Source organism: Hippoglossus stenolepis, chromosome 15 (genome assembly GCF_022539355.2).
Source record: "Hippoglossus stenolepis isolate QCI-W04-F060 chromosome 15, HSTE1.2, whole genome shotgun sequence".
Classification (NCBI taxonomy): domain Eukaryota; kingdom Metazoa; phylum Chordata; class Actinopteri; order Pleuronectiformes; family Pleuronectidae; genus Hippoglossus; species Hippoglossus stenolepis.
In genome coordinates, this window is record NC_061497.1 from 5,218,910 (window position 1) to 5,233,672 (window position 14,763).

Genomic DNA, 14,763 nt, shown 5'->3' on the forward strand with positions numbered 1-14,763 from the left:
TTTATAAATAAATAAAAACACACATACTTGCCTGATTACTACATGTTTGTCACATTTTGTTATATCTCTGACATGGACTCAAATGGTGATCACTGTTATCCAAAACAAGAACCACAGCAGCAATCTATTTTAATTATAGAATATGTTTGTAAGATGTAAATACATTAGGATACATTTATCATATATTTGAATCTATCAACAATGCCGGACAAGTATGGCGCTCAGAGGATGCATAATGTCACAGTGGGAAAAGGTGAAAATGGCGAATAAATGAAATTCACCAGAATTTAGCTGCTTCAGTTTCATTGTCAGGGTCTTGTTCCTGACTATTCTTGACTATGTCACATGGTGTACTGGGACATTTGAACACCATCTTGTATATTATCAGGATCATGTGCTTCACCTACTACAACAATGCAAATCGTCAGCTATGAGAAAGGCCTTTTCGTGTCCATACACTGTAAGAGGTTAAATCTGTGGCCGCAGTGAGTTCCACCCAGTCATAATCAGATTGCTGTAGCCCTGTGATTCACTGTAGGCTCTGTCTACAACAGCCTTCTTCCAGTAGGTGGCAGTAAGGAAATGTAAATCCTTTTCATGTGTGACACACATTTTTCATTCATCTTAAAATCTACGTTTAGCTACAGTGTGTTCAATGTGTTTAGGTCCACGATCCACAAGAAAAAGGCCAATATTTTATTCACCATAATTGTATTTTAGTTTATGAAGTCATTGTTATTTGCTCTTCCTTTTGCTTCAGAGCTTCAGCTGTGTAGTTTCAAGAAAGGTTGAATAGAGGGCAATTTAACTGGGATCTGAAAATATTTGCCTTTCATCAAAGAGGCTTTTTCAGTCCATAGATGACCTCTTTAGTTCTTCTTCAGTTCTGAAGAAGAAGAATATTGGAACTGAAAATTTGAAATGGAAACTCTTCAAGTATATGTACAACCAAGCCCTTGATTCAAACTTTTTCTTGGATAACCGTGGGCACATGGATGACTGAGAATCTTCACAAAGAAATAGATGTTCTTGATTTTTTTTTTAAATCAAATACCGTAATAAGTAGAAAAGAAAATTACTGATGTAGCAATTTCTTTTTCTAGTAAAATTTTTGGAGTGTACAAAGCATAAAGTAAAAAAAATTAATAATAATAATTGCTCTTATGTACTTTGAAAATGTTTCCCCACCAAACCCCAACCCATAACCAATACATGTATGTATGTATGTATGTATGTATGTATGTATGTATGTAGGCAACAGTTTAACAGTTGAAGAGCAATATGAGTTATAAACAAGACATACAATCTACACAGATATATACACAGCATCTAATTTAAACATGATACAAATAAAAAATATTAGAAGGGGTGTTAGTCATAGGGAAACTCTGTGAGTCTGTCAGAATAGGACCAGAGGGGCTGTCCGGTAGAATAAAATCTCTGGCTTGATCTGCGTCCAGCAAATTGATACTTCTCTGGTTTAAGGACCATCATCAGAGCTGATGACGGAAGGGGTGAAGGGGAAGATTTCGTATTTGTTAGTAAACAGGGAGGTTCTGGAGGTCCTGGTCTCATTATTTTCTTGTTTTAATGGCCGCCTCCACACTCTTTTTTTTTTTTTGTAATTTTAAATAAAAATCTTTGTGGCACTGGAGCTTGTTGCTGTTTTCCGCTCTCTGTATTTACAAGTTGTTCGTGATTCCTCATCAAACCCTCTGTTCCGAATTCTTTTGCGTTGTTGGGAAATGTCAAGTTGCGTTTTTGAAAAATTCGAATATGTCCGAGATCAGGTTGGTTCATGTTCTCATGCCTCTGAGAGTGTTTCAATACAAAGACGTTTGTGAATATTCTTTGTCAGGAAAGAAGGATGTAAACATATAGCAGTGAGTGTTTCATTTGGTCCTGTCATTTTGGAAATCTTGACATGTAAAAATGTGAAAGGGTTATAGAGAGCATAAATAATAAAATGTTTACAAAGTCACTTTTAAAACGCATTTCATAAAATAATCTATTTGTGCAGCTGGGAACATTTAAGCAGAATCTAAATCTAAACCAGATTTCTTAATATCAAAAACATTTTGTTCGTTTTCCGTCTAGTCCAAGCAGAATGAAAATGGGTTTAAAATTGAAAATAATAATAATAAATTAATGAAATAGAAAAACATTTTTGGCTGTTTAATCAATGCAGCAATCCAAAAGTTAAACTGCTGAACACAAGACATCTCCTTCTTCACTGAAAACTGTGTGTTTGTGTGTTCAAGGTCTTAAATTTCCTCATCACTCTTGTGTAAGTTGCATAATGGCCTGTGTTTGGCTTCAATTCAATTTTATTTGTATAGCTGCAAATCACAACATGCATTATATCGAGGCACTTTAGGTTAAAACCTTACAATATTATAGAGAAACATAACAGTTCCCACAACGAGCAAACACCACAAGTGTGGAGAAAAAAAAAAACACAACAGGAAGAAACCTCGCGCAGAACCAAACTCGATGTGGGGCGGCCATCTGCCTCGACCGGATGGGGTGAGAGGAGAAAAATGGAAGAAGAGAGGTGGGTGGAAAAGAGGAGAGAGGGAAGAGAGACCGGGAATAGTTGTGTAACCATCATATTTAAGTTCTGTCAGACTGGTTGTTATAATGAATATAATAAGAGTAATATTCATAGTAATGTAATGAGGTTATTAATGATAGCAGCACCAGATAAAAAAATATAAATATATTGTAATAATAATCATAATCATAATAAATAGTTGAGTAATGCCAGATCTGGATCCAATGAAACATCATGTGATCTGTGATAAAACGTAGGAGGCAAATATTAGCTATACGAATAAAATTTGATCGATGACTGGCTGACTGATTGATTGATAGTATGGCTGTGGCTCAGGAGGTTGAGTGGGCCGTCCACTGACCAGCTGACCGGTTCGATCCTGTCTCCCCCATTCCTTGTGCCAAGTGTCCTTGGGCAAGATACTGAACCCCAAATTGCCCCTGACGGCTGTGCCAGTGATTCATGATAGCAATAGTGCTGATAGACAGATGCACTGTATGAAAGTGGGTGAATGGGTGAATGGCAAACTGTATTGTAAAGAGCTTTGAGTCGTCATCAAGACTAGAAAAGTGCTAAATAAGTACAGACCATTTACATTTACCTTGATTGATTGATTGGTTAATTGATTGATTGATTGGTTAATTGATGATTACTTGGTTAATTGGTTAATTGATTGATAGCCCAAGAATCATGAAACAAGGCTTCCATTGGATTATTTTGATATGGAGGAAACAGCTCCTTGGTTTATTTCAAGGATGTGAGAGTATGATATGATTAATAAACAGGAGGAGAACATATGAAGTGCATATGAAATGAAATAAACTAATTCTACAGCCTTCCCCCGTCCCCACAGCAGACATGAAGGCAAACAGCAGGACGTCCCAACTGCCACACGCGTATCAAAGAGACTTTTTTTATTATTATTTTGAAGCCATATATGACCTCCATAATATAAAAGTGACAACGATCGCAGACGAACCTCCCGTTAAGTCCTCTGTCTCGGAGCTGGAGGGTCAATCTTTACCACGGCTTCGTCTGAAACCTCTGCTCTCTCAGGAGGCTCAGGAAAAGGCCCCCTGCTGGGCGGCGTTACTTTGAGCACAGCCTCGATTCCATCTGATAGTTTGTTTTACTTTGATTGCCCGGTGATCAGGACCAGCTGCAGTGGGTTGCAAAATATGTTTTCTGTGTGTGTTCCCTGTTTTGTTTAGCTTTGTTTATGTTTACAAAGGAACAGATGAGACGCTGGTAGAAAGTCTCAGAGCTCTGTTGTGGGTCTCGGTGCTGACTTGAGGTCGGCACTGTGTTCGTTCAAAATCACTTTGCGTAGCGACGGACGGCGCTGTGTTCCCATGATTGGACCCTGGTCAATATGGAAGGTCATTTCTTTAAAGTGGAGGGAGAAAGCTGTCAGCGTCTTTTTGTTTTTTGGACTCGCATGCGTGTTTATTGCGATGTGAATGTTTTTATGTGAACAATAAATACCAACAACGTGAGAAAACAGGCCCATATCTGTTTTCATGATGCTCAATCAGCCTGTAAATGCTACCTCACTGTTTAAATGGCAGGTGTTCCTCTTTAACTCTACGGCAGCCTGGCTGAAATTTCCACAATATGAGTAAAGTTATCTGATCAGAGCTGAGTCCCAACAGCAACATCCAGTGAAAGGATGATAACACACAGGAGGAGGTGTGGGAGTTTCTTTTCCAAAAGAGAGAATGGGCCGCACAGTGAGTTTTCAGAGCCAAATATTTAAGCATCTGGTAAAGTAATCCTTGTAACCCCGGCATATTAAGTTTATTTTGTGCAAAGGGCCACTAGTCTCGCGGGTCAGCCATAACATATACGTCAGGTCAGTTCCGCTGGGTTCTGGCTCAGATGGGTATCGGAGCAATTAAACGCTAAACCATGTTTGAAATGTCTCGAATGAAACGAGCCCTCCTTAAAGTTGTGCTCAGAGAAGGGTCATTTATATATCTTGATATAAAATCGACAGGAGTATGGCAGAACAGAATTTGCCTTTAAAAAAAGGTGGTTTCTGGAAGAACGTTTTCAGTGCTCTCTGATTGTCAATGAACTTTTATAGAAGCCATTTTTTGCCAGAAAAAAAAGACAAGAGGTGACTTAAAGCTAATTTTGATTAAAAAAATGACTAAGATAAGATGATGAGATGGCACCAACAGTTATGTGACTATATCAACATGCTATGAACAAAAGAGTAGTTTAAAATATAAAAACTTTTTCCAAATGTCTATATTCTTGTTGACAAATAAAGGAGACACAATCCTTGAAGCATTTTTTCCAAACAATTAAATAAACCAAAATGTCCCTCTGCTGCATATTTCCCTTTCTGGTGATACTGCTCACTAGCAACACGAACCCACCTATGTACCAGTGAAGGGAAAAGAACATGAAGGAAACAAAACTGGTTGATATTTGGACAAACTTCTATTTTAATGCTGTGAAAAAGTTGTAAATGTGCATCTAGTTTTGTCGGTAGAAGAGTTCTGCAGCTACAAAATCAAGAAAACATCCAACCTGAGGAAACACCTTGAGACACACCACACACAAAATTAGGTCACCTAAGATTAAGATGTTAAATAAAATTGCTTCTAAAGACACATGACAGGCGTATATATTATTATTATCTCACAACTATGGGATGTTGGGACACTTTCAGATAGGAAAAAAAAACAGCAGGTAAAATAACAATTGTATGTCAAAATATTGACATGGTAAGTATAGGTTTTGACTTCCATGATCTTTTTTTTATAAACATCATGATATTTAATATTATTTTTGATATTTATTTCTTTTACTTGGCAGAGATGGGCCTCCATACATATCTGTTGGAACAGGCAGGGAGAGGAATGAATGTAAATGTTCAATTTCCCTCTAAGTTCTGTTTGGATTAGAAGATAAAGTTAAGCACTGATGTACTTTGATAATTCAGGAATTTCTGCAGGATTTTAATAAAACCCTGTTAGCATATGGAACTCATATAGAAACCCTTAACTCTAAGACTCTTTCCCCTTTTGGTATGGAGAGGATGGAGGCTCTGTAGACCGCAGGATGTGGAGGTAAAGCAGAGACGTGACGATTCTGATACATGATGCTCAACAGTTGGTAGCAATCAAAGAACAACAAAAGAAGGCGTATAAACAATTTGGCAGCTCAGGTGAGGTCGTAAAAGAGCAGTAAAAGTCTTTTTGGTGGAACATCACAGCAGAAGAGCCAGTCCAGAGGAGCTGGGAGCGCAGTGTGTTTGCTGTGTGCTCTGGCATGAACGTGTCTGGTTTTGTTTGCTCTTTGTGGTCTTTTGCGGCACGTTGATGGGCACGCTGCATACAACCACGCTGCATGCGGTGAACAGGCCTCATGCAGAGTATGTGGACAAGAGTAAAATTAGCTCTGATTGCAGTGGCACAAAGGCTGAGAGCTTCGGTCGGTAACGGATACAGTGGTGTCTCTGATAGATTTCTGTCTGCGTGTTGTCCAACATCAAAGCAAAAATGTTCTGATCTCGACAGAAGCTTCTTTTTCCTTTGGCTCTAAAGTTTGACGAAATTAAACAGAGTTATTATTGTATTTCTTAAAGTTTGCAAATCAAAAATCATCCATTCATAAAAGATTCAAAAAATGTTGCAAAGCGGTGCCTGTGTGCCCCTTATCATGTGACACTGTCCAAACAGACCTTTACGTCGTGACTGAGTCTACATTTGCTAAAATTATTTTTGAAATTTTGCTTTACATGACCATGTCAACTCCGAATAATCTGAATTTATACGTCAGAAGTTTATTTTCAAAGGTTGAATATTGTGATTTGCAATTGGATAGATGACAGTGTTAAGCTCGGGACGCAAAATCATACCCTTCCTAAACAGAAAACTGTAGCCTGTGTTAATTACACTACCGTGGGGGGTGTTGCCTTATTTCCAGGTTAAAGCAATGGCCCCTCAAAATGTACAGGTCCAATATGACTGGTGCTGATTTCAGGAGCACAACAGGCTTTACAGCATTTCATTTTATACAACACATCCCACTTCAGGCCTGAAATTCTTTACAAGCTTTCATGGTCCCAGGAGGAAGACTTTCCTCTTGTGCTGCCATGAGGTTGACATTTTCAGCTTTTTGTGAGTTGTTAAGGATGGGAACAAAATGAGGTGCAGATATCCACGGTCTCCAGAGGAATCCCACAGACTGATGATCTCCTGACTTCCTCTCGCTTCACCAGCGGGATGTCACTTACAGTTCTATTGAACCACAGTGACTATTTACATTCGCGTTTTTCAATAAGAGCTTCCTGAAAACTCGAACCTTTGTCTGCACACGCATTCACTGGCAGTTTTTCTGGTTCACTCTGGCGTTGCCTAATTTGCTTCGTCGACGGAAAGGGCAGACCACGCATTCCCAGCGCTGGTATGCTTGGAAGGCAGTGTGAGACACTCAAGAGTAATATTTCTGAGGTGGCATCATGGCATGACACAGAAACCTGCAGTGACATGTAAAAGCTTTGGCTTAAGCTGCACTCAGCGCCCGGGGATAAAATCTGCTGCGGAGGAGAGTCCATACTGTCAGATTTCAAGCATCCCGCAGGTCGACTCAGTGAAGTCTCCCCACATCAAAGTGGTGTGTTGTTTCTGACAGTGTTTGAGTGAAGGAGCATTAAGTACATTTCTACAATTTTAAACTGACTCTGCTGTGAGGAAGGCTGCTGCTTTATTGTGTTTAAAAAAAACAATCTTACTCCAGCAGTCACGTCTCCTGTGTTTCTATGACACACCTGGATGATGCAGTTTCCTCGGCCGAGCTCCTGGGAAACACAAGGCAGGAGAAATAAAGATGCGTGACGAGCCAATCTGCAAGTCCACAACGGCCCCTCTGTGTCTTGTGATGACGCATAGCCACGTAAAGAGAGGAATACGACCATGACATAACTCACACACTACATTTGTGAATGTACTTCAGAGCCAAGAAGACATTTATTTATTTATTTTTGAAAAAAAATTAAGAAATCCTCTCCCACACAAAGTAACAGAACTGGACTGAAAATACTTTGAAATCTTTGAAAGTACAGCAACAGATACACAACCAGACATGGATCAGAGCTTTTACGCCTTCAGAAACAGGCAGGCGGAAGAACTACAGATGTGTGTGTGTGTGTGTGTGTGTGTGTGTGTGTGTTCCGGGACAGTGCCCCGTCATTGCCACCTGGCAGCAGCCATTAGGCAGTCTGCCATGTTGGCACGGTGCAGAGAGGAGCAGCAGATGCTCCTGCCTAACTATGCTCTGTTAAAATACCCACACATAATTTAGTTTAACACAGCGCAGGAGGACGTGTTTTGTTGTGTCAAATTGAATCTGAGAGACAGATTGTAATGATTTGAATAATATTTGAATAATTGTTAATCATGCAACAACAGAGGGCGTCCAAGTGCCTGTTGATAAGTTTAGTTAGGGCACTCGATCAATGTGAATTGATCTGGTGGTCTAATGATCTCCCCTCTCCCACGGACTGAGTTATGAGGGGTCTGAAGCTGCTGATAAGCTTGATGTTGATGTGCCAAAGCCACAACAAAGGAAACAAAGGCTTTTGGAGCCAGAGCTTTGCAGCAACCACAGTTATGAAGAGTGTGTGTGTGTGCGTGTGTGTGTGTGCACACATATAAACATGTGTGTGTGACAGAGAAAGAGATATCCACACACAGCTGCGCCGGTCAGTCCCAAATAAACTGTGTGACACAAATATAACCTGTGTGTAGATTTGCACGGAGCTTTATGCTCACATTTGAAAACCATTCATTTTGTTTCAACTTTGAAATTAAAAAGTTGTTGAATCTTCTAAATTCAAAAGGCACTTTCTTAGCTTTCAGAACTTCTGTATCGGATGAAGTACAGTGACCTTCATCTGAGAAAACAACTACCACTAAAAGACAACTATTTATCTATTCTTAGATATGTGTATTCATAATATACAAATATGATATTTGAATAGATCTATCCCTTCCCCTCAAAACAATGTAGATGCAAATATTTTTTAGGCTCAAAGGTTGAACAAGAACACGCAACCTGTCTCCTATGTTCAGGTGTCTTTAACTCAGATTTGAGGACGGGGACTTTAGATGACATAAAAATATTTGATGCTCAGCATTTCAGGATTTAATTCTACAAACTAAGATACATTTCAGACGAGAGTTTTTGATCATGTTCTCTCTAAAACTCAAACAACAGCTCCCCCTCACATCAAGTTGATTCTGTATCATCCCTCATTCTAAAAATGGTGTGCTCTCAAAGAAAACAGTGAGTAATCCTGGGTGACATATACCCATTAATTGTAATATTCCTTTACTTAAGCGCCTTTTGCTGTGTGGTTCGGTCGGTCTGCTCCCTCCTGTGTGGTCTGATAGGACCCTCTGACTGCCACTTGCAAAAACAAGGGACCTTAATGTGATTTAGAATTTTTTTTTTTTTTTAAAGCAGAGGAAAAAAATCCACATGGTCAGCATAATTTAATGAGACAGAGTGTGAAAGGAACTAAGTGGATAACCAAATGCAGAGTGGGCTTGTGGGTGGGTGTTGGATGAAGTCAGTGATATTTCAGCATCCCTCGGTGGTTAGCCCGCTGACAGGGAGGGGGAAGAAAACTGGAGGAGTGAGAGACAGTGAGGGAGGTGGTGTGTGCGGGGGGTGAGTGGGTGGGTGGCTCACTGTGCCAGAAATGAAACCAGCACCGTCGGATTCAGCTGAAGTAGATGTACAGCATATGGAGAGATCAGAGGGAGAAAGAGAGGAAAGATAAAAGCGGTGTCATTATCTGAATATCCGTCGCCCAGCCTGTTTGGACAGGCAGGATTTGCATGTTGGGTTTTCAGCCGGAGCCCCGGGGCAGGGTGGGGTGGAGAGCGCGGTGAGGCGGGTGGAAATAGTCGTCTTCATGGTGTTCTGGGTGTGGCTGCTCTGGGAACAGGACTTCTCCCGACAGGAGTCTCACAGCGGAGGTCACATTATCTGACCTCAGGACACAAGACCATGCTGTGTTCACACACACGCACCAATGTCAAGTTACTTCTTCTTTTATTTTTTATTTTTTTACTTCAGACCACAAAGAACTGATCCGAGGCCAAAAATACCTGCATCATACAAAATATAAACATTTTAAAAAATAATATTGTATTATCGTGTATTATTGAGGTGTTTCATGGATTTAACTCAGTGTTTCATCGAATGATTTTATTTGCCAAAGTGTGTGAAACAAAACATGATGTAATATAATTACAGTTACATAATAATTACATAGCAACTAACCCAAATTTAGATCAAAATATTGTATCAGGTATTGTTTTATAAAATCATCTTTCATATTCTTGTGGTTTACTAACACAAATACTTGTGTGTGTATATATAAGAGTAACGTATTTAAATATAGGTTTAATTAGTTACAAGAGCCCAAGTGTAGCTGTGTGTCACAACTTACAGCGAAGGCTTAATGTGGAATCTGAAATGGAGCTGATGTCAGTATGGAGAGAGCAAATCTGTAACATGATAACCATTTGGATGTGAAACACTAGACGGGGAAAATCAGAGTTGTGACGGAGTCAGTATCCTCCTTGTCCCTCGCTCCAGGCTGACATGTGAGATTCTTTGGAGGCCTGTGGGTCAACACTGGCCCGGTGTGATCAAGACTTATCACATAATGAACAGAACACCAATCCTTTTTCTGACCAACTTTATTTATAGTGAAAGCAGAGAAAAAATACAGTGCATACATCCACATTTAAAATGACCCGGTTACAGACTGATACACGAGAGATACAGGCACTTGCACATAGAAATAGAAACACATTTTCTAGACAAATGTAGGCACACACACTCACACACACGCACACAGACAGGCATGCTAAAAGGGGGCTCCCTTATGGAACAGGACATCCTGAAACTGCCAAGAAAAACACTCGCTAAGCCAGCGAGCCATTCCAGTGTTATCCAATGATTTTTGTTTTTATGACCAGGAAAAAGTTTTACACTTTTGCACTGGTGGAGAAAAAAAAGAATAATCTAAAATAAAACTGAGGCTCTGCAGTAAAAAGCATCCACTGGTCAAGCAATGATTTGAAGCTTTGTATAATTACCAATGTGTGGCCCTGAGAAAAAAAAAAAAGAAACTCTCTCTCAGGAGAGTCGTTATAATAAACTGCAGCCTCCTACAAAAAAGTGCGTATTGAGCAAGAGAAGAAAGTTCTGAGTTGAAGAGAAGAGGGAAGTGTGAAAGGGAAGAGGAGAGCTGCTTGAGCACTGCGTGTACCGTACCTAGGACTGGGTGTCACAATGTGATGTGTTGCAATAAGGTGTGTACCGTCTGGATTCTCAGGAAATTCGTGTGGACACAGCCAACTTTCACGCACACACACACACATGCACGTGTACAAATACAGAAGTACACAATTGACATCAGCATTTGCAAAACATGTGAAGACACAGTTCCCCACATGAAACCACATTAAATCCCTCACAGGCGTCAGCAAGGAGGAAATAAACAATGGCCCCGTGTCTCTGACGTTTCACAAGCGGTTTGGATAAAGGGAAGTGACATCGGCAGAGCACACCTCTAAATGGGAACTGATGCTAACTGAGACAATGACAGTAACAGAAGGAGGACAAAACAGGATGCTGGTCAAGATGAAAGAGCCCGAAATGTCAGACAGCCTACAGACTGTTGTCGCCTTGCAAACTAAACAGCCAACACCAGTCTGATAAGCTATCTGACAGGCCGAGAGAGTGACGGACATGCCTGAGACATGTACACACGGACACATGTACAGAAACAAAAGAAATGAAAAAAAAAAGCTAAACAAAAGAATCCTAATCCCACTTACCATGACAGGAGAAAAGGAGAGGTGAACGTTTGGACTAGAGCTGGTGCAGAGCGGAGGCTTCAGCCTGCTCAACAGTGCCCCTCTGTTTTGAATCTACTCGAGTGATTCGTCTCCTGGCTCCATGACTGGGGCAGTGCAACGAGTTCATTTGAAGGTTCAGCTGAGGTAACGGCACAGACGCTTTTCACTGTGCGCTTGAGGCTTTTTTTCCCCCCTCCCGCTTGTGCCTGCTCTAGCGCCCACTGCGCTCAGTCCAGCATAGCACAGCAGCGGTACAGAGACGGAGAAGAAAATAGCACAATTCACGGGCAATTACAGAAAAAAGAGGGTAGTGCATATATTGAGAGCCGGCTGATGTCGTCCCACGAGCAAAAAAAGGTAAAAATAACGGAACACGGATCATATAAAATGCTGCTGTGTTAGGAGCTGCTCATGTGATGTCAAACATGAGCTCTCTGTCCTCATCGTGGGTGAAAAGGATAAAAAAAAAAAAAAGCTCGGTGGAGAATTGGAGACAAAGAAAAACACTTACCATGACACAGACTGTCTGAGTTCGAGCGAGCACCTACGATCTGCCTCACTACCACTTCCCGGCAGACTCTCAGTCTATTAGTGGAGCACAATCTGCTCTAATCCATAAAAGATAAAAGAGAGCTACAAATTTGGCAGCCACGCAAACACAACCTACTATCTCTGTCTTGCTCTTTGTCTCACACACACACAGTCGTAGATCTGATTCAATATATGGCTGCATCTGGTAAAGTAGCTTCAGGCTGACTCATGTGCTCTCTTCCTGGAAGCAGAACAATAAGGGCAGACAAAGGGACAAGCAGGGTGATTCATGGCCGATTTCTCATTTCTCAACCAAAACTACCAAAATGTGCTTTACTGCGCACACACAAAGCACCACAGACACTGTGAAACATTCATTAACATGTACAGCTGACTTAGTACTCCACAATGTGTCGAAATTAGGTGGCTCAGAAGAGCACATCATGACTTACAGTCCATTTACGTCTCCTAAGTAACCACAACCAATACTGTTCAACTCTTGACAGTAATAAATACAGACTATCTTATCAATAAATTAACTAAATATAAATCATAAATAAATAGGTTACTGAACAATCCACTGGATTTACAGAACACTCACCACATCATCAAAAGTAACAAATATCCAAGCTTAAACTAGAAAAAGTTAATTCAAGTGACTCTGTGGAGATATGAGACTTGGGAGGATGTTCTAGTAAAACCAGCAGTGGCTCATCTAGGCCTCATTGAGGAGAATTATTGCCGGCAGCTTCTTCTCACGTGCTCAGGAGCTGCTCGAAGCACCAACTGCATGGGACCAACACAGCAGCCTCCACACACACACTCACACAGAGCCCAACAAGCACCTACCTTACAGGGAACAATCGCAGAAATTACTACCAAATGCAAAAGCCTTAAAAAGTGACCGAGGGGAAGTCCAAGTTCAACATCAACATGTTGCTACAATAACAAGAGAGAAACCCGATGGGGGCTGATATGCTGCTTCAGATAATGGAGGGGTATCGGCCGTGAGGGAGAGGAGAGAGGTGGGAGCTTCGGAAGTTGATGGTCTGCCGTGATTGACGGCCGGCCTTCACTCCGCCTTGTCCTCTGACTGTTTCTCCCGCTGCCTGCGCTTGGCGTAGCTCTGGGCCATGGAGTTGACAATGGAGCAGACAAAGAAGCATACCATGATGACCACAACCTTCTCAAAGAGCCACGACAGCCAGTTCTCCTCCTGCCAGGAACCACAGAGAGAGAGAGAGGAGCTTGGTCAGTAAAGTGAAGGCCGGCCACCGCTGCCCCCCCCCCTACCACCGCCACCCTCCTTCACCCGACACCCTGCTCTCCCCTCTGCTCCTGATGCTGTAGGCTAGGTGGGGATCCAGCTCCATGTGCTGGACAGATAGAGATCAGGGGTAATAAAACACGCGGCAGCCCCCGCAGTCCTCCCTCCTAACGCCCCCGCTGACCCCAGCCTGCAGCCTGCCTCCACCAAGTTAAACTGGCTTGCTTCTCTCCTGTAACTGCAGGAGGCTCAAGTTACAAGAAAAAAGGAACATTGTTCTAGAAATGCCTTAATCTGTCCTTGTGCAACTCAAAGTCTATCCTTTGTATCCGCGTGTAAAAAAGAAATAAAAAACGTTTTCAATGAATCACTTAGAGCAAGAAAGAGGGAAAGAGAAACAGAGAGGTGCAAAAAAAAAGCTTTCAAAGAGAAAGCTACAACTGGCTCTTTTTGTTCTAGACAGGGGGTTTTGATGGATTGTCACTGGCGGAGGGGGGGGGGTTGGCCCCCGCCCCGGTCTACAGTCATTGCTGGGTTCAGGCGGAGCACTGAGTGCAAGTGTGTGTGTGTATGTGTGTGTGACACATAGGGGAGTGACCATATTCTCACACACACACACACACAATCCCAATTGGTAAGATGGAGCATGAGTCAGCACGCCCCGCGCTACAGTAGTACAGTTCAATACAGCGAGTGGAGCCAGACCCTACACTGGCCCCTCTTCTCCTCCCTCCCCTCCAGCCCGCCCAGTGCAGCGCTAACCTACACCGTCACTCCGGCCCCAAACAAGCCGCTGTAATCTGCTCTAACACTACAGGTTATAGAAAAATCTACATCAACACTTCCCTTATAAACATTCAATCAAGTTCAAGAAATATGTATTAAGGTAAATTTAATTCAACGGCAAACGGTACAGGTGAAGAAAAACAGAATTAAGTGTGTTCATGAGAGAAAAATGGGTCAGAGATATAAAGGAAGGCTTACATAAAGAGAAGAAAAGGACACAAAAAAAGTGGAGGGAGAAGGAGTGAAAGAGGCAAAAGTAAGGGGGCCACATTCTTTTCTTGGCGCGCGCACATGTGAATGAATAGAGGCTGTGAGCTGGGGGCTGAGGCCCCTGTACTTACAGTTGGGATCCCCTCTCCGGCGCGATGGTGCAGCTTGGCCTTCTGGGCCTCCAAGTGCTCCCTGAAGGGCTTCTGCAGTGCCGCACCCAGCAGTGGAACAGATCTGCCTCCACCAACACACACAGAGAGAGAGAGAGAGAGAGAGAGAGAGAGAGAGAGAGAGAGAGGGTGGTGGGGGAGGAAAAGGAGGGAAAGAGGGAGGGAAGGAAGAAGAGAGAAAGAGGGAGGAGGAGGAGGGGAGGGGGATGGAGGAAGAGAGGGAGGGAGGGGAGGGTGGTGGTGGGGGGGCGCAAATCACGTCACATCATTGTTACTCACCAGCCCAAGGGCAGCAACAAAGGGAGGCATGCTGTCCTATCTCCTGTACTGTGTCGCTCTCCCCTGCTTCCT

The 14,763-nt window shown here is 42.1% G+C and overlaps 1 long non-coding RNA gene across 1 annotated transcript; it reads right to left on the reverse strand.

The window, feature by feature from the left end:
* Positions 1-10,263: 10,263 nt before the first annotated feature.
* LOC118122083 lies at positions 10,264-14,512 on the reverse strand. Its single transcript, XR_004698430.2, has 2 exons — positions 14,374-14,512; positions 10,264-13,195 (listed from the first exon to the last, which is right to left on the reverse strand). It is a non-coding gene; the product is annotated as an uncharacterized LOC118122083 (long non-coding RNA).
* Between the last annotated feature and the right edge of the window lie 251 nt (positions 14,513-14,763).